Consider the following 16134-nt stretch of genomic DNA (forward strand, 5'->3'; position numbering starts at 1 on the left):
GGGCTTTGTGCACGTCCCACGCGCATTCTAATCTTTCCCCTTCTCTTGAATAGCACGCTGCCGTGGCTAACTGGCTCATCAAGGTTAACCATTCTTCTTGCCACCTTTAAAAATTACATTCTCGGAGGAATTGCACAGCCAAGTCAGATACTGTGGGCACATTTAATTAACTAAATGTCAGAGACCATAGTTGTGACAAATGACATAAAGGGGAAAACAGGATAGGGCATAACCTTGAGATACTTGTTGCTGAGCGCATTTAAAGGACTGTTCATTTGGGCATCAGACTTGCGGACCCCCAAACGCGGATCAGAAATTCATGAATATTTCTGTAAACAAGTAACCATAACTCTCCCATAGTATCACTGAGATAACATGACGGGTAAAGAATAAATAAAGAGGGAGACTTTTATTCTTTTTTTCTGTCTCTGTTTTTCTCTCAAATGTAAGTAGCTATTCAGCTGATCCTATCTTCAGAAAAATTGCTGGATCAATCAGCCGCTGACTAATCGATAGTCATACAGTAAGACCCTACAAACAGGATGGACTGCTTTTGAATGCTCACAACCCCCCTCCCTTTACCCCATATGTCCCTGTAAGCTCAGGTGCACATGAGCTCGGAGGACAGACATATTTCCAGCACCTTCCTCATCGGCCAAGCCCCCCTTGACCTTGGCACTAAAGATCTCCATTTGTTCCTGTCCTGCTCATTTTTTCTCTTGGCCACTCCACTTATTTCTGAACAGACAACTCATTCTAGGAAACAGGGCTCATTTGACAAAGCACACGCCTCAGCCTCACCCGTCTGCCCAAGCTCTGACTGAGACTATTTGCCGGTGGGGGAACAACTGCCGGTCCTGACTCCGGCTCCGATACACTGAATTACACCAGTCACATCAGACTCCTTGCAGCTTTCCAAAACCCTGACCTCTTCCTGACATCTAAAGTCCTCTGCTGCCTTCAACCCTGCAGAGAAAGGTATCTGTAGTCAAAACCAGAGCTTGTGGCATAAATAATTTCACATAATTCCACCTGAATTCCCTTCCTTACGAATACGAGTCAAGAGTCATACGCTCCACTCTATCCACATCGCTTGCTTGTGACTTTGTTGTTTCACAGCGATTCCTACTAGAGTAATATCTCAGAAACTCCCCCAAATGAAAGTCGTGTCCACTTTTCAGCACCTTCTCTTTATACGTGCTGATCGTACGTTTTAGAACGATGCAGCACACATGAATACTTTTAATTAAAAATAGTTCAGATTATACATTTCTCAAAGTAGTTGAAACTTCCGGCTTTATACTCGACAACCTAACCATCATATGTAAAGAGCAGGCTACTCTCACGTCTCCCATCCCTGATGGACTCCACTCAGGAGCACTAACTGCTCGAAGATACCTGGAGAACCCAAACTACCATCTTCGACGCCTGCAAAATAGCCATTTTGACGAAGGAGTTCATTGGCTGTGAAATGTGTAAGTAACACTGTCAGTCCCCTCTGTTCAGATTCACGTTTCATCCTTTATCTACTAAGGCAGACGCCAATATGGAAACTGCAGGATGTCACCGTCTGCCCACTCGACGGTGACCCAGTGAGAGCGATTTAACAAGAGTTTTAGGTGATACAGGTGTGTCCTTATTGAATTTTCACAAAAAACTCACTAAATCATCTATTTCCAGCCTCGTTTTCAGATGAAGAAATGGATGCGAGGAGGCCGAGGAGCTTGCCCAGAGTCGCGGGTCCAGGAACACGGTCTGCTCGGCGCCCCATCGGGGTCCCGCTCTCACACCCTGCCACTGTCTATATCAACCCCGAAGGCAGCCACAGTGTTCCACGAACATACAGCACAGCGCCCCACTGTCCACGCCAGTATCACCCAGTCATGTGTGACAACCAGTGTAGGTGGCAAACGCCCGTGGATTGTGTCCTCTGCAAACACCAGGACACAAGCCTGCGTGAGCGACACTCTCGTCTCCGCTGCGCACGCCCGGAATAGCTCCGCTCAATCATGTGGGGGGACTGCACGGACGCTTAGGGACTAGCGTCTGTATAAGAATTTAATTACAAGAAAAACAAAAATTATCCATTGTTTGGATTTCTGAACATTAGAAAACAAGGCTCTCTAGTTGTAGAGATATTTATTTTTTATATTAACTGAGAAATTAGAATTAAGGCCGCTAGGCTAAATATTTGCCAGGGGGCTATTTAAAGAGCTTTTGATTTTTAAAAAAAATTACAAAAATCTGTCATGCTCTCTCTTTAATAACATAAAGAAAGTTACAGATACCACGTAGGTTCCATGTGCACGTGAGCATTGCGGTACCAGCGTTTAGTGAAAACTTTTTTTTTTTAATTAGTCCCAGGAGGAATTTATTTATACAAATTTCAAAACCTGTGGGCTTTTACTCCACCTCCTCAAATTCGTCCTACAAAATAAAAGAACTTTCTATTCCCTCATGTGGAATATTCTACTGTAAGATTTCTAAGCCATTGCATAAGAAATACTAGTAATAATTAGGGTCCTCAATAAAAAGGACCCTAAATAAGAAAAAAGAAAAGGGGGAAGACAAATAATAAGAAGTAGTTACAATTATTTTTCAACTTGACTTTGAGGAAAAGACAATTTGACAAAAAGTTACCTAATAGTAGAGAACCAGAAAACATTGTGTATGGGTAATTTAAATTAGCCCAATATTGTAAATAATTTTATAAAGTACAATTTATATCTACTAGAGTAGAATTTTGTAGGAAAAAAATGCTTTCAGTGGTGCCTGGGTGGCTCAGTCAGTTGAGCGTCCAACTCTTGGTTTCAGCTCAGGTCATGATCTCAGGGTCGTGAGATCGAGCCCTGCGTAGGGCTCTGCACTCAGTGGGGAGCCTGTTTAAGATTCTCTCCCTCTGCCCCTTCCTCTTCCAAAAAAAAAATGCTTTTCAACATTTGAAATATAGTCCCATTTAAATATAACTCTTAAGATACACATTGTATAGAATGTGAATGGATACATAACTTTTGAATTATTTGTCAAAATACTGTATGAAAAAAATAGTTCTGATACTCAGTAATAAGGAAACATTAGTCAAAGTGTATTTTCCACCTAGCAATTTTGTTAGTGGAGTTTTCCTTGCCAAAGTACTGTTTTTTCATTTCCATTGTATCGAGATAGAATTGACCACAGCACTCCCTACGGTGTACAGCCTGGTGGCTGGACTTCATACGGTGTAAAATGAGGACCACAGTGAGTTTAGTTAACACTGTCATCTCCCGTGGTTACCAGGAAGGAGAAGGAGAAGAGGAAGAAGAAGAGGAGGGGGAGGTGGAAGAGAAAGAAGAAGAAGAAAAGAAAGAAAGAAAAAAGAAAAAAACATGTTCTTCCCCATGATGAGAACTTTAGGACCTACTGTCTTGGCAGTATTCAAACACACCATGGGGCAGTCTTAACCATAGCCATCATGGTGTACGTGACATCTCCAGTAGCTATTCACCAACTAACTCAACGTTTGTGACTTTTCTATTCTCCTATTTTACCATGTGCCATGGGTTGGATTGTGTCCCTTCAAAAACCACATGTTGAAGCCTTAGCCCCCCTATTTAGAATGACACGTCATTCATGCAGCAGATATAACTAGTTAAAGTGCGGTCCCACTAGCGGAGGAGGGGCCTTAACCCGACCTGAGTGGCTTCCTCGTAAGAGGCACAAAGATGAAGCACGTGGGAACGAGGACCACAGGGCTGCAGCTAAGGCTTCTCAAGGACCCTCAAGAGAATGCGCTTCTCCTATTGCCTTGGGAGGTCGGAGTATGGCTCCTACCCAGTCAGTACTGTATGTGCTAACAGAAGTCTGTCCGAGAAAGATTTAGCCGTAATGAAGGGCATATGGAGAGCAGTAAACATGATTAAGGTTCCTGTGATGTTGACTCATGAGAGACTCACAGAGCAAGCCAAACCCTCACAGAGATCTGTCCTCTTAGGCTGATCTACAACCATAAGGAAACAGAAGTGTGCTTTTATGATATGAGTATGAAGGCTCTGTTAGTGCAGGTGCCCCCAAGGTAGGCCCTCAGATAAAGATTTGAGGTGGGAGGCAGCCCTGACGGTTATTAGCAAAGGCTGGGGAAGTCACAAAAGGTGTAGAGACAGCCAATATCAGCGAACATTCGCAACGAGTCACGCTGGGGTAAGTGGACTCACAGCTGTGGAAGCACGAAAGTCCATCCAGACCGCTTGGCTCAGGGCCATCCACTAAGGGAAGAGCATGGGGCTCTGACAGCCGCTCACTAACGCCCTTGGTCACAGCACCTCCCCTTGCTTTCCTGGTGGGGAGAATAAGCCGTGGGGCACTTGCAGGTCAGGCATCATGCTTCATGACCACAAATCTGAGGCCCAGGGACATGACGGGATGCCTCCAGTGCCTTCTCCAATGGCATTAATTCTTAAGCCCTTGGTTGATCAGAATTCATACATGAGGCTTAATTGTCAGAGCCATAGTTTAAAAACAAGCCACTGTGGGTCAAGGCCCTTGACAGAGTCCTCACTAGAGAAGATATACAGATGGCAAAGAAGCATATAAAAATACTCCTTATCACGTGCCATTGGGGAAATGCAAATTTAAACAAGACACCATTACACACACCTCTTAGAATGGCCCAAATCCAAAGCGCTGACGACACTAATGCGGACAAGGACGCGGGGCAGCAGGAAGGCTCCGTCACTGCCGCTGGGAACGCAGAACAGTGTGGACATTTTGGAAGATGGTTTGACAGGTTCTTACAAAACCAAATTTATTCTTAACATACGATCCAGCAGTCCCAAAGGAGTGTGGTATGTCCACACAAAAACTTACACACAGATGTTTTCGCAGCTTTACTTATCACCGGCAAAACTTGGAAGCAGCCAAGATATCCTTCAGCAGGTGGTGGAAAAATCAAGTGTGGTCCATCCAGACAACAGAGTACAATCGAGCGCTGGAAAGAAACGAGCTCTCGAGCCATGGAAAGACATGGAGGAACTGTAAATGCATGTCACCGAGTGAAATGAGCCAATCTGGAAGGGTGCACACTGCATGATTCTAACTCCATGTCATTCTAGAAAAGGCAAAACCATAGCAAGATCAGTGGCTGGCGAGGGTTGGTGGTGGGGGTGGAGATGAACAGGTGGATTGTAGAGGACGTTTAGAGTCGTACAACACATTCTGCATGATATTGTCACAGTGGACACATAACAAATGCATTTGGAAGGAATCCCTAGAAAGGACAGCACAAACAGGGAGCCCTGATGAGTATGGACTTGTGTTAGTAACAGCATGACGGTATCTGTTCATTAACTGTCACAAGTGTGTCCCACTGAGGCAGGGCGCTCATAGCAGGGGCAGCTGTGTGGATCCTAAGGAACCTTCTGTGCCTTTTGCTCAATTTGAGCTCCTGTGTGACTGTGTCTACTCTGCGCGCACCTGCGGTCGGAGTTTCCTTTGGGCCAAAAAGACACACGGACATCTAAAATTTCCCAGTGTAGCTTAGTGCTTAGAGCAAAGTGAGGTCTCTGCTCCTTCTGGCCTAAGCAGCACCTTCACACCCACCCGCCCTCCCCAGGGCTCAGATTTCTCCAATTAAGCAAAACTAGAGATGTGCCCCATAAGTTAATGCCCAAAGCTTAGAACCAGTAAGTCAAAAGGGACCACTTGAAAATCGCCGCACAAGTAGATTTGAGAATGACCGACAACAGCAGACCCGCGTGCAGGAAACAAATCCTGGTTTGTGTCCACTTCGGGCCCTCACCCCATTACAGGCCTGGATGCTGAGCTCCTGCCCACTCAGCCCCGTGGCTGGCACCGAAAGGGCCATCAGCACGTAAACTACTGACTGATGAATAAATGAAGGAGTACGTGAAGGAATGAACTGCCCAGTCAGTAGGACACTTTAAGAAAGCAAACACGATGTGGTTAACTTTATCCAGTTGTAGTAATTTTAAAAGTGATAAATGTGTGGTCAATGTGTTAATGATCCAGGAAAGGGGGGATATAAAATGACAGAAAATAAATTTTCCCCACAGGAAGGATATGTGCTGCGCACTCTATGCAGTGAGAGGGGGACAAGGAAAGAGACACCGGTGGGGAAGGCCCCAGGCGTGGGTGACGTTGGTAAAGACATGATGCCCGTGGGCACTGGAAATAGGAGCAAGGGGTGTCAGCAGCCTGGCGGGGGTGGGGGGCTTCTGGGTCAGAGTGGGGACCTGGCGGAAACACAAGAATAGCCACAGGACTGGCGTGGAGCCCGTGTGGCTGTCGGTCCTTTTGGGGACACTGCAGACAGTCACGGCCTCCATGGTTGGGTTCTTGAACACATCTATCGACATGACAGGACTGTCTGCCTCTCCGGGTACAGACTAACATATCACAGGACCCGACACTTGAAGAGGGTACAGCGGTTATCACCGGGTTTAGTGGAAAAGTCATATGTGGTTTACCCGACATAAAAGAAAAACCTGGAGTAACTAAGGGGGGGGAAACACCTGCCATTTGGTAAATTTTGAAGAAAGACTTCCACTGGACGGCATAAATACTTCCCCCCATAAATTATGGATATCACTTCCTTATACTCACGTCACACAGAACGTGTGAACACGTTATAGCTGTATTTAAGTGCATTTGGATTTCTCGGGAAAAAGTATTATTTTCTAGTCTAATAATGTCTTAAATTTGTCAGTAGCTTGTAAGAACAGCTTAGAAGAGGCACTTGAGCATGTCAACAAGCAGAGCACATTTATGCCCATTTAAAAACAGTTCAAGATATTAGCTAGTAAAACAAAAGCAGCACCAGGATTAAAGAATTAATTAAACTTGACAAATAGAGCTACAAGTAGACATGGAATTGCTGTAAGCATGAAAAGTAGTATCTTCAGGACTCCTTGTTTCTAACAAAAAAGTAAATTAACTTCTAGACGCAAAGCAGGTGTAATAATCCAGGAATGGGGGGGGGGGGAGAACAGAGAACTACGCCATACCGGCTGATACACACGTGTGCGAATAGACAAACACAGTGACTACACATGGTGAACACTTAGAATAATGTGGCAAAATGAAACCAATTTAGCTAGAAAAATAAATACTTGAAACTTTAGAAAGAACTGTTTGCATATCATTGAGATGCATGGCCCCCAAATCCAGGAGCCCTCAGAAACAAAGCAAAACAGAACAAAAACAGAAGGGATATTTTGCATAGTTTTAGGAAGGTTATGGAATAAAATTGCAATAAAAGATCTCTTTCAGAACTGCCTTAAGGAAATAATATATTGGTAGGTGAATTTGTACTAAAACATAATCATAGAAGAGAGGAGCTGAACATATATTCCCATTGTTGTCGGAATTCCCTGGAAGATAGAGTCCTGGACCACACACCTGCTCTTTCACCTGTGGCTTGGAAGGACTTCACTGGCCCACATCCTTTCATTCCCCTCGGGAGTGTTTTGTTTGCTTTGCTTTATGTGTATGTTAAGTGGGACATAACAGAAACACTTCTCATTCCGTCCCTGGAGATGCCGCGTAAGCAGAGCTGAGCCTAGCAGACACTCGAAGTTTTAATTTGGGTCAGCAAGTTGCAGACGTGAAATAGAACTTTAAAGTAGGTGAGAGTCTCTTAAACGGATGTCATGACCACTTACAAAGAGAAAAGAACAATTCCCTAATTCCTACCGCCATGGTTGACCTACATTATTTAGTATCCTTTAATGTTCTCTAATTATTTGTTGTGATTTGTGCATTACAATTATTTGATCTCGCTACCTGACATAATCACTACACATACTGACAATGAAATGTTTCTCAAATACTTTCTGCCAGGCTGAATGACCTGCTGACCCCAGGGCGACTCAGAGCTAAGCCCACACAAAGTGCATCCCCACCCACTTGCAGCAAGAACATGGCTCTCAGTTTACACAGTTTGTTCCTGAAAACCCACATGGGAGCACTGAGCTTGAGGACCCCATTCTCACACCCCTTAAATGTATTTGCACTACTCTGAAACCTTTATACAAAGTAGGTCATGGCATACTTTGACTTCTGGACAAGAGAGTGTTTTACATATTAATTTCTCCTCTGTTCTTTTCCCAACTTTCCATGATAATTAAGTTACCACCCCCCTGTACTGAGATGCTTCTGTAGCTACATTGAGTCAAAGTCCCAGACAACTGTTATAGGCAATGTGTTACCTTTAAATAGCACTGCAAAAGATATATGTTGTACATTTCTAACAGCAAGAAAGGAAAACTTTACATAGTATAAAATATATAATTAACACGTGCTACATAATAGCAGACATCTCACGGATTCTGACCTGATGTTGTTGATCCATGATGGACTTGGGGTTCACTCTCTTCTGCATGACTTGGGGTTTGGATGAGAACCAAGGCATCATCCAAGCCCCCTCCCACATAGCTGATTCCATATATTAACGTGAACAGGGATCAGAGAATTCTCACCAGAAAATAATAAGTAGAATCAGGGCTGTGATCCTCACTGGTGTTCAGAACTATAAATGTGCGTCTGATGGTCATGGACGGACTCCTGGCAAGCACAGTTCACAGTGCAGGACAGCACATAGTAATTGCTAAAAGCAAACGGAAGGCTAGACTGGCTTTGATGCCCCCCAGTGCCCCACTCATCTTAGGGGAGCCAGTGATTCCATGTATAAGACGTAACTGAGACCACAGGTGGGTTCACCCTCGTGCTCTGCCTGAGTGTACCGTGAAATGGATACATGGGAACTCGGTGTATTTTTTATATTTTTAACTCGTTAGAGTTTAGAAGGAGCTCTGGGTTTCTCTCTGGGTGAGTATATGTGCAGGACAGAATCATTCTCTGCCTCCCTTAAAAGCTGACTTGCAGATTGCCACAGTGAAGAGGGAGAGAAAGGAAACTGCGAGTGAAGGTGGTAACGACGTGGCAGGGACTTTCTCCCGTGACCTGTCTCAGGACCCAGTGTGGGGTCTGAGCTGGAGAGCATCAGGCTTTCCCTGTGAAGGGTGGACGCAGCTAGCACTGGGCCACAGTCTTCCCCGGGGGAGCTCGTGGGGATTAGCCGTGAGCAGAATTCTCGCAGATGACTAGCGTTTAATCGAGTAGGGAGAACCTCGGAAAGAGTGGTCTTTGGAGCATCATTATAAAGGGAAGACATACAACAGCAGATATGTATTCAGTGACTGATAGGACACCTGGTTTATATCCCATATATTCTTTAGCTAATCTCTGGTGTCAGCCTGACACTAGAACAGAGTGAGATCTGTAAAAAGGAGATGGAAGTTCCAGAACAGTTCCTGGGGCTGAGGCACGTGCAGGTTCTTTCTGCTTTTCTGCATGTAATACTCATTTCCCTACTCACAAAACTTGGGAATTGCAATGATACCAGACGTATGCTCTTCCCCCATGGCAATAATTTCATTATTGGCTTTTCCCGGTGATCTAAGGATGCCATCTACATACATCTGGATACCACTGAGTGCTGGACAGAAGACCATTAGCATCTCACTGAGAAGCACTGCTGTGCAAAGCAGGTAAATAAAGGCTTAATAAGAGACTTGTTTATGTGTAAGAAATAATTGAGTGCCCTGAACTCCAAAGATCAGCTTGAACTGGTGCAAAAGCCACAATCATCAGTCACAAGACAAATTAATTACCACTGGCCCTTTAGCTGCATGATAAACTCACATGTTTGGAGACTAAGTTCTTCTTAATTTAGAACGTGCTCAACTCTTACAAGTCTGAGAGCTTAGCCAGGAGCACATTCTTTCTGTGATGTCTTCCTGATTTAGTGCCCCGAGCTAGTGAGAACCCTGAAGACCAAGGTGACCCTACAGGGATCTGGGGTGGGGCCTCAGAGATGATGCTGGAATGGTTTTGGTTTTTTTGATGTGAGGTAGCATTGATGTACAATGTTATATTAGTTTCAGGTGTACGACATAGTGATTCTGATTCGACACCTACATACATTACGAAATGCTCACCACGAGAAGTGTAGCTACCACCTGCCACCACACAAATTTATGGCAATGTTGGTTGGAATCGTGTTGACCTCACTGATGTTGGTTGCTTACCACCTCTGACTAAGTAACTTACCATCCTCCTGCATGTGTTTTTGCCACACACAGGTACAAGGTAAACGTCAGCTGATACACAAATAGTTTCCGATCCAGGAGCCCTGTGCTAACCGGCCACTGGCTTCCTGTATCCTAAGTAACCCAGAAAATTCGGAAGGCGTACATAGAACTCAAGACCTGGGTCTGATTGGGTCTCCTAAATCTCAGGATTATAACTTCATGCTAGTGATGTCCTGCATCATCACCTCCCATCGATGTCATTTTGTTGGGGGACACCACCCGCCATCTGACCTCTGTCTGTCAAGGGTATATAAACCCTGCACCCTGGCCCTTCCCTGGCTTATTCATTCGAGTATAAATGAAACGTGGGCTGCCGATCGAATGCCGTCTATGCATAAGCGATAAGGTCATGGGCCCCTGGTGCCAAGACACTATGACAGGCTCGTAGCCAAGCAAGACGAAGAGCCGGATGAGGTGCTTTACTAAACTCTCCGAGGGCCGTCCTACTCTCTGCTCTTTTCAGGAGTGACCGTTCCATACACACTGCTGGTGTGTGTCGGATCTCGCAGTCGTCCTTACAGAGACACGTTTTTCCACGTGTGTTTGCTGTCGGGTCTTGTCTTACGTGTTAGCTCTCCAAAGGGTCTGGCCTCAGAAGAGAAGGCTGTTCCACCCTGGTGTCCGTCCTTGCCATGACGCCTCTTCTCAGGGGATCAGTGAGCACTGGCAGTAATGTGGGAGTCAAAGTAGCTATGAGTAAGCGTCCGTTGTGATGCCTACTCTACACTGCGACCTAAATGGGACAGGAAGTTCATATTCAGAACAAATAAATGGGGGTCGGAACGAATTCAGATTCAAAACCATACCTTCCGGCCTATCCTAGTTGTTATGTCTTCGAGTCAAGTATTAGGATTTTGGTCACCCACTTACAAATCAAACTGTATTGATGCAGAAGCCGGACAGAGGACCGAGGAGTGAGAAGACGGAATTCTACTTTCAGTTCTCTGGAAATAAGAGGAAACACGTGACTCCAACACTGGCAGTGGCATTTGATTTGGCTAAAAAGGCACTGGTGGGGACAACCATGACATCAGTCCCTCCTAAACCAACTGTCCCTGACTCCACAGGAACTCAGTGAACGGATTTAACTTTCTAGGCAAGTCATCTGGGTTCCCGTACGAATCACTTTCTGGAGAACTATTCTCAGAATAACGTGTCCTGATGTCTCAGCTTGCACGGACGCCCCCACGGACCTCCATACGCATGGGTGCCATGCTCTTCCTGCCATCCTTGCTCTTGCCCCAAAGACAGGCTCTGCCCCACTTCGCGGGAGAGACACGGGGACTGGCAGGACAGAGCCGGGAGCAGAAGCAAGATCCCCGGACACAAGTTCTGTTCTCCTCAAACACTGTGGAGGGTGGACATATCCATCTGAATAATAATTCTATTATCTCCTTCCTCAGGGCCTCCCCAATTCCCAAATCATTGGCTCCTAAAAATATAATTGAAGAGAGGTCAGGAATCCATGTTATTCTACTGTGTTTTAAGTGTGAAAACAGAAGTGTAATATTGTGTCTTGTTTCTAAACCAAGCATAGGGGTGTAACTTGGCAAAAAGAATGAAACTCTGTGGGTGGCCTGGAGAAACAGAAAAAAAGCGAAATAAGATGAGCTGCATATGGCTGTGATGTAGTCAGTGCCAAGAAGTGATTCATCCCAGTGTGTGCAAGGTATGCGCTGAGCGCTGCTCTTTGCAGGCTGCTTAATGAATGTGTAAACCCCCAGCTATGAAAGCCTTCAGCACCAATAAAGAGGCCACAGTGGGAAGATCGGTGGACTGAGGCTCCGGTTTGCACTTACTCTAAAAAAATTATTTGATGAGGTACGTTAATCTCTCTGCATAGTTTATAATTAGAATTGCACTTATATTTCCACGTTACTAAGTGATTTGAGAGGCTTTCAAATTTAGGTTATGAGTTTTATTATGGGCCCATTATTAAACCTGAGCCCCTACTACCCAGAGCCCGATGTCAGTGATGGCCAGGGGACCTGGCCTCTGTCCACCGAGCATGGCATTTTGCTGCTGGTGCCATCCAGCCCAAGATTTTTTAAAGGCATGCTAACTTGCGGCAATGTAACACTTCTTTTCTCAGTAATTAAAAACAAGGCTCGAGGGGAACTGTTTATTTTGTAGACTACAGCCATGAACCTTCGTTGAGTCCTTCTAGTGGCCAGGCAACCGTGCTGAAATGCTGGGTCTGTTCAGTCTCCCGACTGAAGAATTACTTCACCTCTCATCCCCTCTCCAACCTCCAACCTCCACACCCCCTTCACCTCCCGGAGCTGATAATCCTCGCTTCCTGCTTCCGTTGGAGCAATCAGATGAGGAATAGCCCAGACAGCGAAAAGCACATCGGCTCCTCGGTCTGCGCCCATTCCACCTTGCCACTCACCACAGGGGACGTCCCAGTGCTCCTCTGACCAACGCTCAATCTTCATCTTATCAGGAAAATTTGAAATATGTGGCCATTTTCTCTTCCTTAAATCATTTTATTTACTTTGCTTCCAGATCACCCCAGCTTTTTAGCTTTTCTTGGTGGTTGACTTGTATTGAGTCAATTTAGCCAAGCTGGAACTCCATTCCCTGAAATCCCCTGCTTTCAAAGTGCTGACAGATTGGGCCACACCAGATATTTTGTGCTCGACTTGGAGGGAAGCAATAAAGCAGGAGGCATGTCCTTTTTGCTTCCAGAAGGTTGGTGTGGGGGTACAGGCACAGCTGCAGCTGTTCAGCTGTGCACCTCCTGGGAGGTAGAGGGGTGGCATGAGGAAAGCCTAAAGCTCCTCTCCTTCAGCTTCCTGCACTCCTAAAATAGACCCAGCATGAGAGACGGTCAACTGTTGAACCAGCTCCCACAATTCTGTACAATAAAATCTTTATAACAAATTCCATATTTTATACCAGTCCTAGAGCTGCTGCTTTTCTAATCACACCCTAACTGGTACATGCTCCTACCCACTACTTATTCTTTCTTTATCCTCTTTTCTGGTTCCTCTGTCAGTGACTTCGTAACATTGGCGTGTCCCAACACCAGACTTGGTCCTTTTTTTCTGTCCACTCACTTTGTTGATTAACTCATCCTGTCTCATAGCTATAGATGGAATCTATATTCTTAATAGAGATAGACTGGATCTAAATGTGGATCCAGATCTAGAGCTAAGGCTAGAGCTAAAGATGGAGCTGATGGAGATGGAGCTGATGGAGATGATGGACATCAAGACGATGCAGCTGATGGACATCGAGATGATGGAGATGATGGAGATAGGGATGGTGGAGATTGAGATGATGGGGATGATGGAGATGGAGATGGTAGAGGTGATGGACATTGAGATGGAGATAATGTAAATGATGGAGATGGAGATGGAGATGATGGAGGTGAACATGGAGATGGAGATGATGGAAATAATGGAGATGATGAAGATGGAGATAGGGATGATGGAGATGGTGAACTGATGGACATGCAGATGAAAATGATGGACCTGATGGACATGGAGATGGAGATGATGGAGATGGAGATGATGGAGATGATGGACATGGAGATGATGGATAAAGAGATGGTGGACTTGATGGCCATGGAGATGGAGATGATGAAGATGGAGATGATGGATATGGAGACAGACCTAATAGAGATGGAGATGATGAAGATGGAGAGGATGGAGATGATGAATATAGAGATGATGGAGAGGTTGGAGATGGATTTGATAGACATAGAGATGAAGAGGATGGAGATGAAGACAGAGCTGATAGAGATGATGAAGATGGAGAGGATGGAGATGATGGAGATGGAGAGGATGGAGATGGAGATGGTGGCATTAATGGAGATGGAGAGGATGGAGATGGAGATGGTGGAGTTGATAGACACAGAGATGGAGAAGATGGAGATGGAGACAGAGCTGATGGAGATGATGAAGATGGAGACGACGGAGATGATGGAGATGAAGATGATAGAGATGGAGGTGATGGAGATGATGGAGACAGGGATAGAGATATCTGTGCCAGAGAAAGAGATAATATTTGGAAGTTCAGAGCCAAATATTGAACCACATATTCAACATTTCCATTTGGTTATCCAACAGACATGTCAAATGCAAGATGTTCAAAAGTGGACACCTGCTCTGCCCCCTGATAAAATACACCTACCCTACCAGAAGGTAAGCAAGCCTTCTCCCTTTCCACTGATGCCAGCTCCATTTCCAGGTGCTACAGATAAAACCCTTCTACTCAAGCCTGACTTCTCCCCTCCCTTGCACCAATATTCAATCATATAGGAAATATTTCGGCAATGCCTTCCCAGGAAAAGCAAAGCTCATACAACGGCTTACATCACCTGGCTCCTCATTTACTGGCCTTATTTTCCACTTCTCCCCACTCCAATAACACTGGATTCCATGCAGTTCCCCAAACATTCCAGGCACATTCTCCCTTTGGGCTGCGTGTCTTGGTGGTTTCTTCTGTCTGGAATGCTTCCCTTCCTTGTTCCCTTGGCTAAGCCACTCATCTTCTTTGAATCTTGTTTGAGTAACTAATTTTAATAAGGCTGGACTTGACTCCCTATTTAATACTATAAACCATGCACCATCCCCTTTGTTCTCCTTTATATCACTTTTAGTTTCTATAGCATCTTCCATCTTCTGACATTCTGCATAATTTACTTATATTTATCGTTCTCTGACTTTCTCCATAACATGAAAGGTCCATTGGTCTGGAACCTTTGTCTCATGGTGCATTCCAAAAGCTAGAGCAGAGTGTTTTGTAGTACTAGCATTGGACAATTATTTGTTAAAAGAACGAATGAACACAGGAGGTGAATTTTTCTTTCTCCACATTGTGGACAATTTGGCTCAGTATCCTCTTAGACTAAAGGCACTTCCATCAGATCGTTTTAATGCTGCTTGTCTTCTTTCTCATCCAGACTACATTCCTCCTTGTCTGGCCCCACCTATGCACTCCACATCCTTTCTGGCCTCTACACCTCAATCAACTTGGCAATATGTCATCTCCACAGGAGCAAAACTACTAAGCGTCTGATCATCGAGACCTTTGATGTCTTCCTTTGCATTATTCAATAAATTCAACAGATAATACGTCATGACGTGCTGAGTGACCTGGGAAATAACAGTAAACAGGCAATAGTTTCTATCCGTTTTTATTAAATATAAAAACATTTATCGATTCAAATAAAACAAGTAATCATACTATCATGCCTATGGGGATGACAATTGGGGAAAAATGGTTATTAATAATATCTTAGAATTTCTAGAATCTTAACTGTCTTTTGTTATTCAAAAAAGGCTAACATGGCCTCCAGAGTATTCACCCTATTTACCACCCTTTCTGAAATCAGGGGCAGTGAGGAAAGGCAACTGCACTTTAAAAATTTCATAAATGGGTAGGTCACATGGTAATTAAAAGGTGATATTTTCCTAATGGAAATAGTTATCTCATTTTTAAAAAATACACATAAACTCACAATCTTCAAAATTCCATAAAAACAAAGACTGACTTCGGCAATCTTCAAAATATCCTTTTCATCTCATTATTACTTGTAATATCTCTTGCCAGCTTTTCCTTAGTACATTACCCATATTGTTTTCTTATGATCCCCAAGAATAGAATCACATTTAAATAGTCTTTTATTGTATTTTGAACAGTATAGTAATATTGTTTAGATTAATCTTGAGAACTTTAAGAAAAGTGATCATTTTGAAAGCAGGTTAGGACTAATGGCAAGGCATATTGAAAGAACGTTCGATAAGATGCTCATAGTATACAATATTCATATCTGAAAAAGCTAAAGTCATAAAGAACACATATATTGGAAATATATTTATAATATATTTTACTGTAAAGAAGACAAATATTCTGGACAATTGTACACTACTCTTAGTGAAGTGGAAAGTAATCACAAGGGCCTTTCCACTTTCTAAGTTTTGTTTGTACTTGAAAAAAAATGTAACTTTGTAATTATAAAGATAAGAAATAATACACT

The sequence above is a fragment of the Ursus arctos genome, unplaced genomic scaffold (genome assembly GCF_023065955.2).
Source record: "Ursus arctos isolate Adak ecotype North America unplaced genomic scaffold, UrsArc2.0 scaffold_30, whole genome shotgun sequence".
In the NCBI taxonomy this organism is placed as follows: domain Eukaryota; kingdom Metazoa; phylum Chordata; class Mammalia; order Carnivora; family Ursidae; genus Ursus; species Ursus arctos.